Consider the following 14528-nt stretch of genomic DNA (forward strand, 5'->3'; position numbering starts at 1 on the left):
AATAAGTAAAATCTCTGTCTTGGAGCTGTTTAATTTTAGATAGTTGTGTTGCATCCAGGCTTTAATCTCCACCAAGCAGGTGTTAAGTGTCGACAGTGAGGCAGATAGATTAGGAGATGTGCTAATATAAATCTGTGTGTCGTCAGCATAGCAATGATAATTAATGCCATATTTTTGTACAATTTTTCCAAGAGGTAGCATATAAATGCTAAACAAAAGTGGCCCGAGTACCAAACCCTGGGGGACAGTCCGCGATCTATGACCTCCCAAATAAATGAACTGCGAGCGTTCGGTATATGAACCAATTTAGTGCTGTCCCAGCTAGGCCAACCCAGTTTTGAAGTCTGTCTAATAGTAAGCTGTGAGAGATTGTGTCAAATGCTGCAGTTAGATCCAAGAGCACCAGAATACCAAAAGCCCCAGAGTCAGCAATCATAAGAAGGTCATTAGTGACCTTAACTAAGGCTGTTTCCACACTGTGACCTGATCTAAAGCCCGATTGAAATAAATCAAATAAGGCATTTACCTTAAGGTGGTTTAAGGTGAATTTTTCATAACCCCCTCTTGATTGTGAAGTGCTTTGGGTGTATGGCCATACACAATAAATGCGCTATATAAATACACATTACATTTTACATTACATTGTAGTTGACTGGCAACCACACGCTCAAGAACTTTTGCTAAAAAAGGGAAATTCGAAATGGGCCGATAGTTTGATAAATCAGTAGAATCACAGCCAGGTTTTTTAAGGATAGGCGTAACAGCAGCTCTCTTCAGCGCGGTATCTATTGACCCTGTACTGAGTGAGGCATTCACAATAGCTGTGATATGTGGCACAAATAGTGATAAACAGTTTTTTAAAACGGAGGTTGGAAAGGGATCTAGTATGCAGAATGATGAAGTCATTGACATCACAGTTTTTGCAACAAGAGTATCATCAACATCATTAAAAGATGAAAAACTCGGAGCAGAGAGAGGAGAAGATAAAAGCTCAACATGCAGAGAATTCACATCACAGGCAATAGAGGTGAAAATATTATCAACCTTAGTTGTGAAAAAGTCTAAGAATTTATTACAGATCTCATCGGGTGCAGAGGTGAATATTTTGGGAGGTCCAGTCAAATTATTAATTGTTCTAAAGAGAATTCTAGAATTGGAACTGTGACTACAGATGATGCGGGAGTAATATTCCCTTTTTGCAACATTCAGAGCATTATGATACTCTGATTGGTGCTGTTCAAACATTGTTTGTGTATTATTAAACCAGACTTGCTATACTTTCGCTCTAATTGCCTATTTGCAGATTTCATTTTTCAAAATTCCTGCGTAAACCGCGGGGATGACCTTTTAAATAAAACCTCTCGGCTTTTCAAAGGAGCAATATCATCAAGAACAGATTTAAAAACATCATTATACTGATCAGCTGTGGACATGATAGATAAACCTTCAATGTATAGATTCAGCTGGTCAGTGTTGAAATCATCAAATTTCCTAAAAACAATAGTTTGCTTAAAACTGGTCTGAGATGGTGTTGTGTACAGATCAAACGTGATTTTTTTTATGAGTTTATGGTCACTGAACGGCACTGTAAACGCTTTGGGTGGTTGGATTTTTACTCCAGATATGCATACCAAGTCTAGTGTGTGACCACATTTGAGTGCATTTGTGTGAACAAGATTAAAACAGTCAAGTTTGTCCAATAAACATGAGGCTTGAGTACAGTCAGCATTCTCCACATAAAAATTTAAATCACCAGTTAAAAGTAGAGCTGGGCAGAGTGCACTAGTAAATGTCAAAAGGTCTGTAAATTCAGAAAAGAATTTCGGAGAGGGTTTTGGAGGACGATAGATGTTTAAAATGAGGACAGATGAAGTACCAGTCAATTTGAACGCCAGACATTCAAAAGTTGTAAAACGAGGCAATGTTACCTCAGTTACAGTCGTGTCAGAACACATATCACACACATCACACATATCAGTCACACATATATTTAGGTTAAAATAGTTATTTGTGTGATGCCAGAAAATCCAGATCATTGCCCACTATTAAATCACTTATAAAAGCTGCTTTGTTGTTTATAGAACGAGAGTTTAACTGAGCAAACCTGACCATGTTTAGTTGAACTCCACTGGAAGACTTCTGAAGAGGTACAAGATTCATTGGGCAACCCTGTGTTGAAGAACAAGGACAAACCACACGCTTTTGAGACCATACCGTGGTTATCGCGCTGATCCGATGAACCATAAGATTCAGACGAGAGCCACAATGAGTGTACCTTGGGCGCCGTAAGAGTTGTAGCGAGCGAAGCGTACGCATCACATCTGTAGCAGGAGTCCTGGTGTGATCAAGTTGACAGAGATCCATTCCTGAATAAGTAATCATGGTAATGTTCGAGTGACCGTGAAAGGCCTTGTCAGGTACTCCAATAAAAACCAGAAAGAGAAAAACAAAGAATCTTATCAGCATGCTAGCCACCGGGACGTGTGTACTAAACTAGGTACCTGCAGCAAAACTCAGTTCTAGTTTCTTTCAAAAAAGATGCAGTATGATGTGTGAAACAGCATAAAAAGGCAGCATCTAAAAAACACTAAAATCAACCATTAAAACTTGCAAGCTGCTGGTGGAGAAGCGGCAGCCGAATTGCGCCAGCGCCCTCTCACACCACGTCATCTGTCATGCGCAGGTGGTGCTCTCCCATTCACCAGATCAGAGTGATTTGACTCTTTATATTCATCATATAAAGAGTAAAAATGTTGGGTATTAACAGTGCTTATGGTTTTGAGCTATATAAATAAAACTTAAACTTGAGTTGCATTTAGAATTTGAACTTGAATTAGGGTTGAAGTTTATTTTTGATTAACCTTTGACCTTTGATTAAATCTTTTTTAAATATTTTATTTTACAGTAACAACTGTACTAGTATTTTTTATGGATTGTTGCCCACCTTATGCCCAATCTTTAAAAAATGACAAAAACACACATATTTAAAAACTTATTTTAATTGTTTTAATATTGGATTTTTTTTTTATTTTAATACAAAAGCTCTGAAAACCTTTTGTATAATAAAAATATTTTTCAGTGCCTTGTTCACATGTTTCTGCATTATTCCAGACGTTCTGTGTTATTTGTGTTTTGTATTCACTTATCTACAATTAAAAATAAGGGTCAACGTGGCATAACTCTGTTAAATGCTCATTAGTTTCTGTTACTGGTAACTATTAATGGGTATAGATGATCAATACTAGCTTTGCTATTGCCAGATAAGATTTCGTTATCTTACATATGATATCTGTCAGCTGGTCAGTTCACAGGCTTATTTGTATTGTATGGCTGACTGTCGTTATCTCGGCATCCAAACGCACACCGCGATCAGTTGTCTTTATAATTTGTTTGTGGGCAAACTCTCTCATCCAACATTACTTCCGGTTTGGCGATTTTTCAGATGCTAAAGTAAATTTTCTGCAACTAAAAACGACTTAATAAGACGGCTTAATAATAACTTTAACGTACATTTTAAAGAAAATCTAGTTCCTACTTGACTCTTACACACATTGCTCACTGGGGTGTCTAACCTACAATATGCTCTTTAACATGACCTTTTATATGGCTTTAGTGTCTTTCGCAGAGTAAATACAGTGTTATGTTCTTGTTGTGTTAAGGGCTGTAATAGTAAATCACACTATCAAACAGGTAAAAAATGATCAGGACAGATATTTTAAATTTCCTGCTCGAAAGAAAGAATATTGACGGACTGTAGCGGTAACAACAGATGCATCGGGTGTCCTGGGGGCTGTTTCAGAAAGCAGGTTATGTGACATACCTGGGTAAGTTTGAGAGTAAGTAGGTGGATAACCTCAGCTTTGGTTCCAAAATCGGAGGTAACTTCTGGGTATGTTAAGTCACCATAGCAACTTATTCTCTGAAGATAACCTGCTCTGGAGCAGGTTATGTTCAGAGTAAGTTGCTATGTTCCAGAGTTTATCTGTTTCAGAGAGTTTAGTGAGCATTGCATGCTCTTTTGATGAGAATATTTATGGATGTGGACACATAGATACAATTTTTTTTGTTGTGAGAGGGTTATAAGTGCATATTTTTTTTTATAACCAAATTTATATTGTTAATGTATTTAACAAACCTTTTTGAAATCAAATGTGACAAACCGCAGGTTTGCACTTACCATAAAAAACATTCAGTGCAGCTCTTTGTATTCGCGTCAGGGCATTTTAGGCAACTGTACAATGTGGCAGTATGACCACCTGTACAGTATGCCTGGCACTATGGAAGGCCGTTGGGGCCAAAACGTCTGCAACAAACATGTTAACGCGTAATTGCCTTCCATATGGCACTAAATTGTTTTTTACACTTTTGTACAGTTCCTTGGTCATAAATCACTGCGTATCATTACACAGTTGATTCAGAGCACGGCACTAGTGTAGTGGACAGTGCGTCGTTAATGATCAAGGGAGCTCACAGCGGAGCGAGTTCGAATCTCACATACATATTGTCTTTTTTCTTTCCTTCTGTACCCCTCACATTTTTCTGTATAATATTATAAGAAGTGGCAGCTTTGTCTTTTGTAGGAAAATATATCTATAATTTAGGATTTAAGACGTCAGTCATATGTATACATTCACGTACACACACCTACATTTTTTTTCAATATAATAATTTTTTTTCATAATATTTTAAAGCTCCATCAGTCACTAAAGGACACTGATAATATGAAATCTGTCCATAGTATAAATGTGCAACTACAATTAAATTTTCTGTCCTCAATCTTTTGGTGTTTCAACTATTCAACTCATTACTGCTTCCACTTACCAGCTCATATGTGATGACCCCACCTCATCACTATATGTTGAGGCTAAATGGCAGATTTTCAGGATGTAATGATTTGTGTAAAATACAAATATAGTAAAAAAAATAAAGCAAATGTTTCTTTACACAATGTTTTATTATAATTGAATTATACAATAGAATCATTACTGGGCAGTGGGCACTACATTGTTACTTGCTGGAGGACAAAAGATACCCTTTTCTGCCTTATACGATGACACCCTACCAGCAGCCTGACCCAGAGGAAATCTCAGTGACCCAAGCAGACAAGAGATGGAGAAGTGCTAAGAAATATAACTTGTCAAAAAACTGTTTAATCAAATAGTTTGGTCTGTTCATTTCTTCATTTCCTGAAATAAAATGAATGATTTTTTTACACTGCTTTATACATGCACCTTTGAAAGTGTAACATATTTTTCATATACATATCTCACCTTAAGGTGATGCTCATATGACTTTATTTATTTTTGAAGATGGACCTTGTACAGCTACTTTAGAATTTAAATATATATATAAAAGATTTTGTGATCCAAGAGTAATATTCAAATATGAAAAAGTGCAGACAAATTCTTGCACTGCTTGTCTGCATGCAAAATAAAAAGCATAAAAAGAATCTAAAGCTACCTGACAACAATCACTTACAAAAGTGACAGATTGTGTGGTTTAAGTCAAAAACTCAACCACTGATAAGCCTTTATTATAGGACACAGCAGTTAGACAGGCCTCTTTCTATTAGCTGCATGACAGAAAGAATATTCTAGAGCAGGGTTTTTCAAAGTCTAAGACAGTGGGCCTCCCTTTTGTCACAACTTATCCATTGGTGTCCCCCTCCTCCCAAACACGCACGCACGCACGCACACACACGCACACACAGAAACCGACCCATTGTATTAGCAGGCTGTAAGCTGAGAAAATATGATATATATTTCCTTCTATGCTAATGAAGGACTACTGAGACATTCCAAGCATGGGATGGGTCCTCCTGGTGAGGCAGAGTTCCTCACAGCTCCGATACACATCTCTGCCATTTGCTTACAGTAACCATGTGCTCTTCGCCATAAACAATTCATCTGCTTGTGTTTTTCTTTCAGATAACTTTGTCATGTTTGGTGTCATTTGACAGTTTATGACTTCAGTGTTGTAGTGATGAAATCAACAGAGACATTGATTAATTGTATTTCAATCTACAATATATTTACTATTGTTGGGTCATGGCCTGAGGAGAGTATGTTAATGTACTTCTCCCCCACTTCATCTCTTCAACTTTGCTCTCACGTTCAGCTGGTTTGGTTTTCACTCATGTTTAACAATGCTTTGCTCAGGGTATAATAGGGAAAGGTAACTGTTGATCTGGGAGAATGGCTTTTACTCTGCATCTCCCGCACACCAGTGCGTAGCCTCATATGCTAACAAAGGCAGTTTCACTGTCTTTGTTGCTCAGCAGTGCATATGTTACAGCTAATTTCTTTATACAGTATGTTAGTCCTATCCTTCAACTGCTTTCTGTTTCCGATTATTGGTTCAGAATAGCAGCGTAAGCTTCAAGCCTTACAAGGCATATACCTGTATTGGCGGGCTTGCCAAACAGAAGCGAATTCACAGCTATGGCCTTCTGGGTAAAAAAGGTTTTCTTATATTTGACGTATTATTTTTTTGCTTTGTTTAATTAAAACGTTTAAATATAATAAAAAATACATATAATAATTAAACTTAATATTTTATTTTTATTATATTATATTTTTTCCCGCGCCTCCAATGACATGCTCTGGCGCCCCCCAGGGAAGGCGCGCCTCACACTTTGAAAACCCCTGTTCTAGAGTGTTCAATACAGAGCTCCAGTAATTAAATATTACCTTTTAGGAGAATGTTTCTGTGTTTAATGACTTTGGACAGAGTTCTAGCTCCAGAAAGATTACAATTTCTAAAAGCCTTATTAGTCAATACACATATTGTGGCCTTATGAAATTATTGGCAAGAAAAATAAATTCATGAATGGTTACACAACATAGGATGTTAAAGAGAAGTTTAATTGTTCATTACAATGAATAAAATGGAGGATGGCATGTGTAATTTAATAAACTAACAAACTTTCTTCTTATTTATTTTTTCTTTTCTTATCTATGTTTCTTTCCTTCGTTGAAGCAGATGTGTAATCTCTGTGTTTAAAACCTCCAGCTCTGCCTCTGTAAAGTGCGTTGCCCTTTTTTTTCTCACCGTGACTTTCTATGGTGACTCGTGAATTCGGCGATCTACTGAAAATGCCTTCAGGTATGTGACGTGCACGCACATTAACCCGCGGTTATCTTCAGGAGGTTGATTTAACTAACTCTTATCATCTGTTTTGGAAGCAACATACTCGCGTTAAGCAGGTTTTGGGTAAATCAACCGAGAGTTTAGGGTTTAGCAGATGGTAAGGTAACCCAGCTTTCTGGAATACCCCCCTGGCCTGCTGCATTGAGAGGCAAAATATATCTTCATTTCTCCGTTTATGCTCTCAATATTTTCACAAAGGTAAGTAGGGAAGAATATTTAGGTAACTTTACAATTGTCATTGTATGCTTGGGCTTCAAATAATTATATTAATTCAATGTAACACTTTAGTTTTGGGGGTAGAACTGCATTTAAATCTTAACGAATCAACTTAGTGCTAAAGGATTTAAGATTGTAAAGTAATTGATTGTAAAATATTGTCAAATACTTTTTTTAACCTTAGTTCACTACAACTTAAATTTGCTGACAATTTTACTCACCCCCTGTCAAAAAGTGCATTTTCGACTGTCCTTTTTCTGAAAACATATATATATATATTTTTTTTGTTGAAATTATTCCACAAAATGTTTTAAACCTCCAGACTGTAGCTTCATGAAACTGCAGTTAAAAAACAGTTCTTTTCACAGTAGAAAAAATATAAATATATTGGATGATAAAGGAATCAGTGAATGTTCTTTCAGGGAGTTAATGCATAAAAGTTCAAAATTCAATTCAGGTATCTTATGCTCAGATATGTCATTTCCATAAGCACGTAGCATTATAGTACATTGATTTTTACTTATTCTTTCTATGTGTAATATCTTTGCTGTATATAGATTTCTAACTTTGTCATTGCCAGCCAGGCTGCATATGAGATGATGGAGGCTGGCATAGACTGAGCACCATGTTTACATCTGGGCCACACAGAAACTACACAGACAGACACTGCACACTCTGCAAGACAAACTAAGAGGGGAAAAGAAAACCAACACTGCAGTCAGTAGATGATGTGGACGAACAACATTCTGAGAAGGAGACACGTGAGGTTGGAGATGGCGAGAAACACTGATGAGGAGACACACATCACTGAGCTGAGACAAACTGCATGTAAATTGAGTATGGACGTGTAAAAGTAAATCGCCTGTTGAAGGAGAACTGACAGCAACTTTGTGAACTTGAAGGATACAGGGTGTCTGATGAATTTTGTAACAAGAATGATGCTAAAGTATCAAACAGTAATAAAAAACACAAAATCTAAATAACAAGCACTGAGCCATAAACATGATCCTCCCTTGTGAAGGTGAAGATGTCACATTACAGCATAGGATTGTAACTGTCAAACAAACCAACGTTCAACTGTTGTGTAGAAGAGCTGTAGTTGTCACTAAAAGTTAAAAGCTTAGATGTATACATGCATTCTGTGCTTATTTGAAACATTCTTTACAAATTCATTTACATTTTTGTTACTTAGTTTTTTTTTCCACTGTGTGTATGAGTGTGTTTTGCTGATGTTTCATCCTGTCTTATGAAAATGATATGATCCATTCCTCCACAAATGACTTTTCACTCAGTGCCTGAATAAAAATATAATTTGTATGAATGTTAATAAATGGAAGATGACTTAAAATGTGTTGTTAACTCATTTATTGTTGATTTTCTTCACAATAACAAAACTGGTACATCAAAACCAAACACAAGGTAAGCAGTTATTACTTGAACTAAATAATCCTTTAAAGAACTGAGACAAGTGCTTTTGCTCAAAGTTAAACATTAAGTCAATCAGTAGTTTGAACTAAACAGATTGTTCACCCACAAATTTAAAGTGACTTACTATTTACCTGCCATCAAGTGTTTCTAAACCTTTGAATTTATTTTTTCTCTTTACACTGATAAAGCTATCATGAAGAAAGCTGAAAATCTGTAGTAGAAATTGTAGGAAAAACAAAACAAATACAATGAAAATCAATAGTTACAGGTTTTTAGCTTTTATCATATCTGTATTTGTGTTTAACATCTTAATATTTGGGTGGATTATTTTAATGTTAACCCGCAAATGTGGTATTTACCCATTAAGTACAGGGAACAAGGAGGGAACAAATACTGTATTTACCCTTTAATTACAGGGAACAAGGAGGGAAGAAGCTTAACTTCAACACACTAGTGTATACTTAAACACTAAGAACATAGAAAACTACAGCAGCATTTTTTATTGATTAAAGACCAAATTACTACATTTTTCTATAAAGCATCAGCTTTATGTTCACTGAAATGCAACAGTTAGCCCCCCTCTGCAAATGGCAGTAAAAATACTGTTTTAATCTGCATTGAACCCTGACAGTTGGCCTATATCATGCAAAGTTATTTGTGGATAGTGATGTTAAGACTATTGATGGCTGTGGTGAGAACGACGAGTAAACATTCATAAGGTAAGTAGTGTGTGGAAATATATTTTATATTGAATTGCAGATTTAAAATACATACAGTATACAATAAGGGTTCATAATTTCACAGATTGTAAACATTTTGTTAATTAAAAACGCCATATAAAACCCAAGCACTAAATAAGAGTATGTACTTACGCAGGTGCATGTATATTTACAGGTTGCATTAGGTTATATATGCATTAGGTGTATAAAATACTTGAAAAAAGTACATTGAAAACATAATATACTTACCCGGTTCTTTGCGTGTTGAATTTCTTATTATTACCCCCCATTATGCAAACATTATGATTTGTTCCTTTGAAATTTAAAGAAAAGTACACCGTTATTTTACTGTACTTACGCGGTACTTTACATGTTGAATATCTGGTTGTTACCCCATTATTACTCAAGCATTACAGTTTGTTCCCCTATACCACCGCAAACGTTATTTATACTTACACTATACATACAGAGAAAAGTACATCGTTATTTCACTGTACATACGCAGTAATTTTCGTGTTGAATATCTGGTTGTTACCCCCTTATTACCCAAGCATTACAGTTTGTTTCCTTATACCTACACATACGTTGATTATACTTACACTATACGTACAGAAAAGTACACTGTAATTTCACAGTACTTACGCGGTATTTTGTGCATTGTAAAAGAAAGTGTTACCCATTATTCAACATTTTTTATTAGTTTTTTTTTTAACCTGGATTTTTAGGGTACCTTCTTCAAAGGTAAATGAAGATGTAGGTTATATAGTCTTTTAAAATAAAAAAATAAAATTCTGAAAGAAATCAAGCATTAGGCAAGTATGAAAAAGTATAGTATTACTTTCCATAAAAAAGTACCAAAGTAACGCAATTTTTCTTGGGGAGTAATTTTTTTTTAATTTGGCTGACTGTCCTCTGTACACTGCATATGTTTCTTGCAGAATTCTTCAGAATATAGAGACAGCTATTAAATGTAGTCAATCGATTAAGATGCCCAAGAGCTTCATAACAGAACATTTGCTCAGTTTGCGTTGACGTCACTATATTTTAAATCAATAAATATAATTAGTTGAAGATTAAATCTGATTTTACAATAAACTAAGGCAAAATTATAACTGCAAAAGCATGTCTGAGGCCTGACATCCTTGCTGTCTATCGTATATACAATCCTAATGGAAAACCCACTCTTGTATAGGTCAGCAGTGAGATTTTACATAGACCGATTTTTATTTTATTTTTTCATCAGATTCAGGTTTGTTGACCTTGCTAAGAGGCTTGGTATGTAACTGAAGCGTACAAAATACTACTCACATCACCGGCTGTAAACATAAACACATCCCTGTGTATTTCCCAAGGCACATGTCTGTATCTTTCATCTGCTTTTACTCTCTCGTCTTTAATCCATCTGTCTGATTTCTGCCACCGCCTGTAAGAATCACCACCTCGGCTATGGATGATATTGAGCAGTGCATCCCAATGCCCAGATTCATGTTTCACAGTACCCTAGAGCTGTCTCTTCTTCTCTTCACTAACATTTTTTGTTATATTACAAACGACACTGAGGCACACACCTGTGGCACAGGTTTTCTTTCATCAGAAAGTAATTCCCATTCCACTCAGTGCTTTCATAGGTCCTGTGCCACAAAGCACAGGCGGTGGTGTCAGCCAATTGATTCGACACCGTTCAGACAGGTAATGTAATGAAGGGCAGCGGCGAGACTGTATTTACAAATTCTCCCAGTAGTTTCACCTGCAGGCCCAAAAATGAGAAACACAATCCCACAAATATACATATCACGGAGAGCGAGGAGCATTAATATTCATGAGCAGAATGGAGTTTTAGCCAGCGAATCATCATGATTTATGATAGGTGTGATGTGATTTGGTCTTGGCCCTTGGTGGTCACGCCGCGCTCGCTTAGCAGACGGGACAGCAGCAGTGGACAGGACCATCTATCCTGTTATTCATCTTGCATGCAACCAGCCATCGCAAACACAACAGACAAATTAATTACAATTCACGCACATTGCACCACTGCTTCACAAATAAAGCAAAATATCTTTAAAAAGCACCAACCTAAAACGATTCAAATTAAAATAATGAGCCGCAGAGCTCACACGACTGCATGCGTGATTTAGCTTTAAGACCCTGTGAAATTGAAATGAGAGGTTTGTGGCTTTTTTCACTGCATGAATATTTGCTTTGATGTTGTGTAAATGCTAGTGTACTCTTAACGTTCAAATTTAGGAGATAACTAGAGTGTGAATTTACAGCTACAGAGGGTTTTGTGCTTTTTAATTAAACAATTCAGTTGTTACTAATGTTTACAACGGCAAGCCTACAATCATTATTTAGATCTTCAGCTTTCAGGTCAGATTTTTTTTCCAATTATTGGAATTAACACTTTTATTCAGCACTTTTATTAAACTGATGCTTTTTAACATATCAGTTAATTGATTTTTAAAGACCAAACCTAAAAAAAGAAGTTAAAAAGCGCTGGATAAGTTGGCGGTTCATTCTGCTGTGGTGACCCCTGGATAATAAAGAGACTAGGCTAAAAATAAAATAAATGAATAATTGTATGTTTTGCAACTAAATATACTAAACATTCAAAACATTTTAGTGGTCTGTTCTTTTCACATACTGTCTTGTTTTTAGTTTATTTAGATATCTGGTTTTTGCTGAGCTTAAATTTCAGTCAAAGCACACCAGAATCTGTTTGGAAGCAGATTGGGACACATCTTTTCAGTGGTCTCAGTCTGCTTGTTTGGTTTGCACCAAGGTCCATATGGCAGCATTCAAACTTAATTAAATGAACTGCACACAAAGGAATAACTCAAGAGTTTTGGTTTAATCCAGCCAACCCGTCCAAGTGCCAAGAGTTTTTCTGAGATATTTTTCCTTTTCAAAATAAAACTAGCATGAGAATGTCTCTTTCCACTAATAAAACCAACAACTAAACGCTGTGTCCGAAACAAGTGTGCCGCAAGCCTGCGTTTGAGTGAAGGTCTCGGCTGTTAGATCGCCCCCTGGGGGCTGGCTGCAGTACAAGTCATAAGCCCGCCTCCTCCGTGTTAATGAAGGAGACTTGAGCCCAAATAAAACAAATTATTACACTTGCAATAAAATGTCCTGAAAGATGGTTCTGGTCGATTAAGGGACGGATTATTGTGCTAAAATAGTTGCAGATACTCATTTTTGTAAACATTTTGTTTTTAGCAGTAATTTAATGCTGGGCGTGTCATCGTGATTGACAGCGGTGATTGACAGTTTCTCAAAGCAGACCGTCTGAGCTTCGGCAGGAGACTGAAGTGTTATTATTCGATTTCTGTGTCATTTTACCATGACAAAATGAGTTCAGCAGTAAACTATAGTTTCTGACATACATGTTCCTGGTGGAACACTGTTTATTCACTAAGGTCAGGGCTTTTTTCGGGCTTTATTAGTTTGCTGATACACGCCTAACCACCCATATAGCAAAATACACTCGGGCCAGTTCCGGCTAGATTCTCGCCTGCTGGAGACTTACCCCTCAGACCAGGGCCGGCCCAAGCCTTCAGGGGGCCCTAAGCAGGATTGTATTTGGGGCCCCCTTGGTGAAAACAATTTGACAAATTATCTTCAATCCTTGATAATTCACACACTATAAATTTAAAAAACACACATTATCGATTTTATTCGCTGTAGCTGTGTTGCTTACATCATAAAATATATGTTTTAAGACAATTCTAAATATTATTCTGCAGAAACAACTTCCTATTGATCCAACTTTTTATATGACTACTTGCCCAAATCTAAATAATTAGACACAAAACATTAATATGGGCTGGCAGAAACAAAAGCAGCTGGAAGTAGCCAATAACATACTTATTTTTATTATTATTCAGGCACAAGACGCTGCCAAACAGTCAAACATAGTGACAATAAAGATACATTTTTTTATTATATATAAATGTTAACACTGAAAAAAAGTGCATATTGTATTTTGTAGTTTAAATAACTTTTATATTTAACATATATATATATATATATATATATATATATATATATATATATGTTATATATATATATATATATATATATATACATATATATATATATATATATATATATATATATATATATATATATATATATATATATATATATATATATATTTAAATTAAAACCAAATTAAATCAGGAAGCTTTTTCTACACATACTCGCATATCAATCAAATTACTAAATATGTACAAAAATTGTTCAGTTTTCAGAAATAATTCTAAATTAAGTGATTATTATTATTTGTAAAACAAATTAATCTGCCAATGAGATTAGTAAAATAATCTTATTTAAAACCTAAAACAATATTTTTTTATTATTATTGAGCTCAGATTATGTCATATTCTGAGCTATTGTTTGTTTTCTCCACAAGATGTCGCCATTTTCCCCAGTGTTTCTGTTTGTGGTTCATTTGTGTTAATTTGGTTTAGCTGTGTCTTGTTAGACTAGCCTATATATTGTAGGATTCTAGACCATCTAATATGTCCTATACTCCTAAGAATTAGCTCATTAGTTCGAATTAATTAAAATTAATTCTCGGGGATTCGAATCAGAAGATTAAAATGACTGGTTCACAGTCAGAGATAGGTTAACACATACACTTACAATAACTATTGGTCCACCCTAATAGCAGTAAGCAGCGTAACTTTATCTTTGGTAAATCTATGTTATATTATTTCGTGGCCAACAATAATAATATAAAACAGGATTTTAGTATTTAAACAAGCAAGGTAGCAAGACCATATAGCTGAGGCAGTAACTTAGAAACACATAAAAGTCCGACAAGAATCTTAAAATGAAACACAGGTTTATTAAGCTACACACACAGTAAACTACTCTATGTAAAACAGACAAACATGCAGATACACACACACACAGTTCTGGAATGAGTGAATGAATGAGGATGAACAACTAAGAGTCCCAAACGTCTCGCACTTGCTAAGTTCTTAGCATTGCAACCTGAGAAAACCACCAAGC

General features: G+C 35.7%; 1 long non-coding RNA gene across 1 annotated transcript in view; it reads left to right on the top strand.

Annotated features, from left to right (window-relative positions):
• The window catches only part of LOC147842332 (uncharacterized), a 73307-nt gene extending 59389 nt beyond the window's left edge, over positions 1-13918 (top strand). The window contains exon 3 of the long non-coding RNA XR_015499342.1: positions 13883-13918. This is a non-coding gene — a long non-coding RNA (uncharacterized LOC147842332). The remainder of the gene's footprint in view (positions 1-13882) is intronic.
• The last annotated feature ends 610 nt before the right edge of the window (positions 13919-14528 follow it).

This window comes from Danio rerio, chromosome 9, assembly GCF_052040795.2.
Source record: "Danio rerio strain M-AB ecotype USA chromosome 9, GRCz13ab, whole genome shotgun sequence".
NCBI classification, from domain to species: Eukaryota; Metazoa; Chordata; class Actinopteri; order Cypriniformes; family Danionidae; genus Danio; species Danio rerio.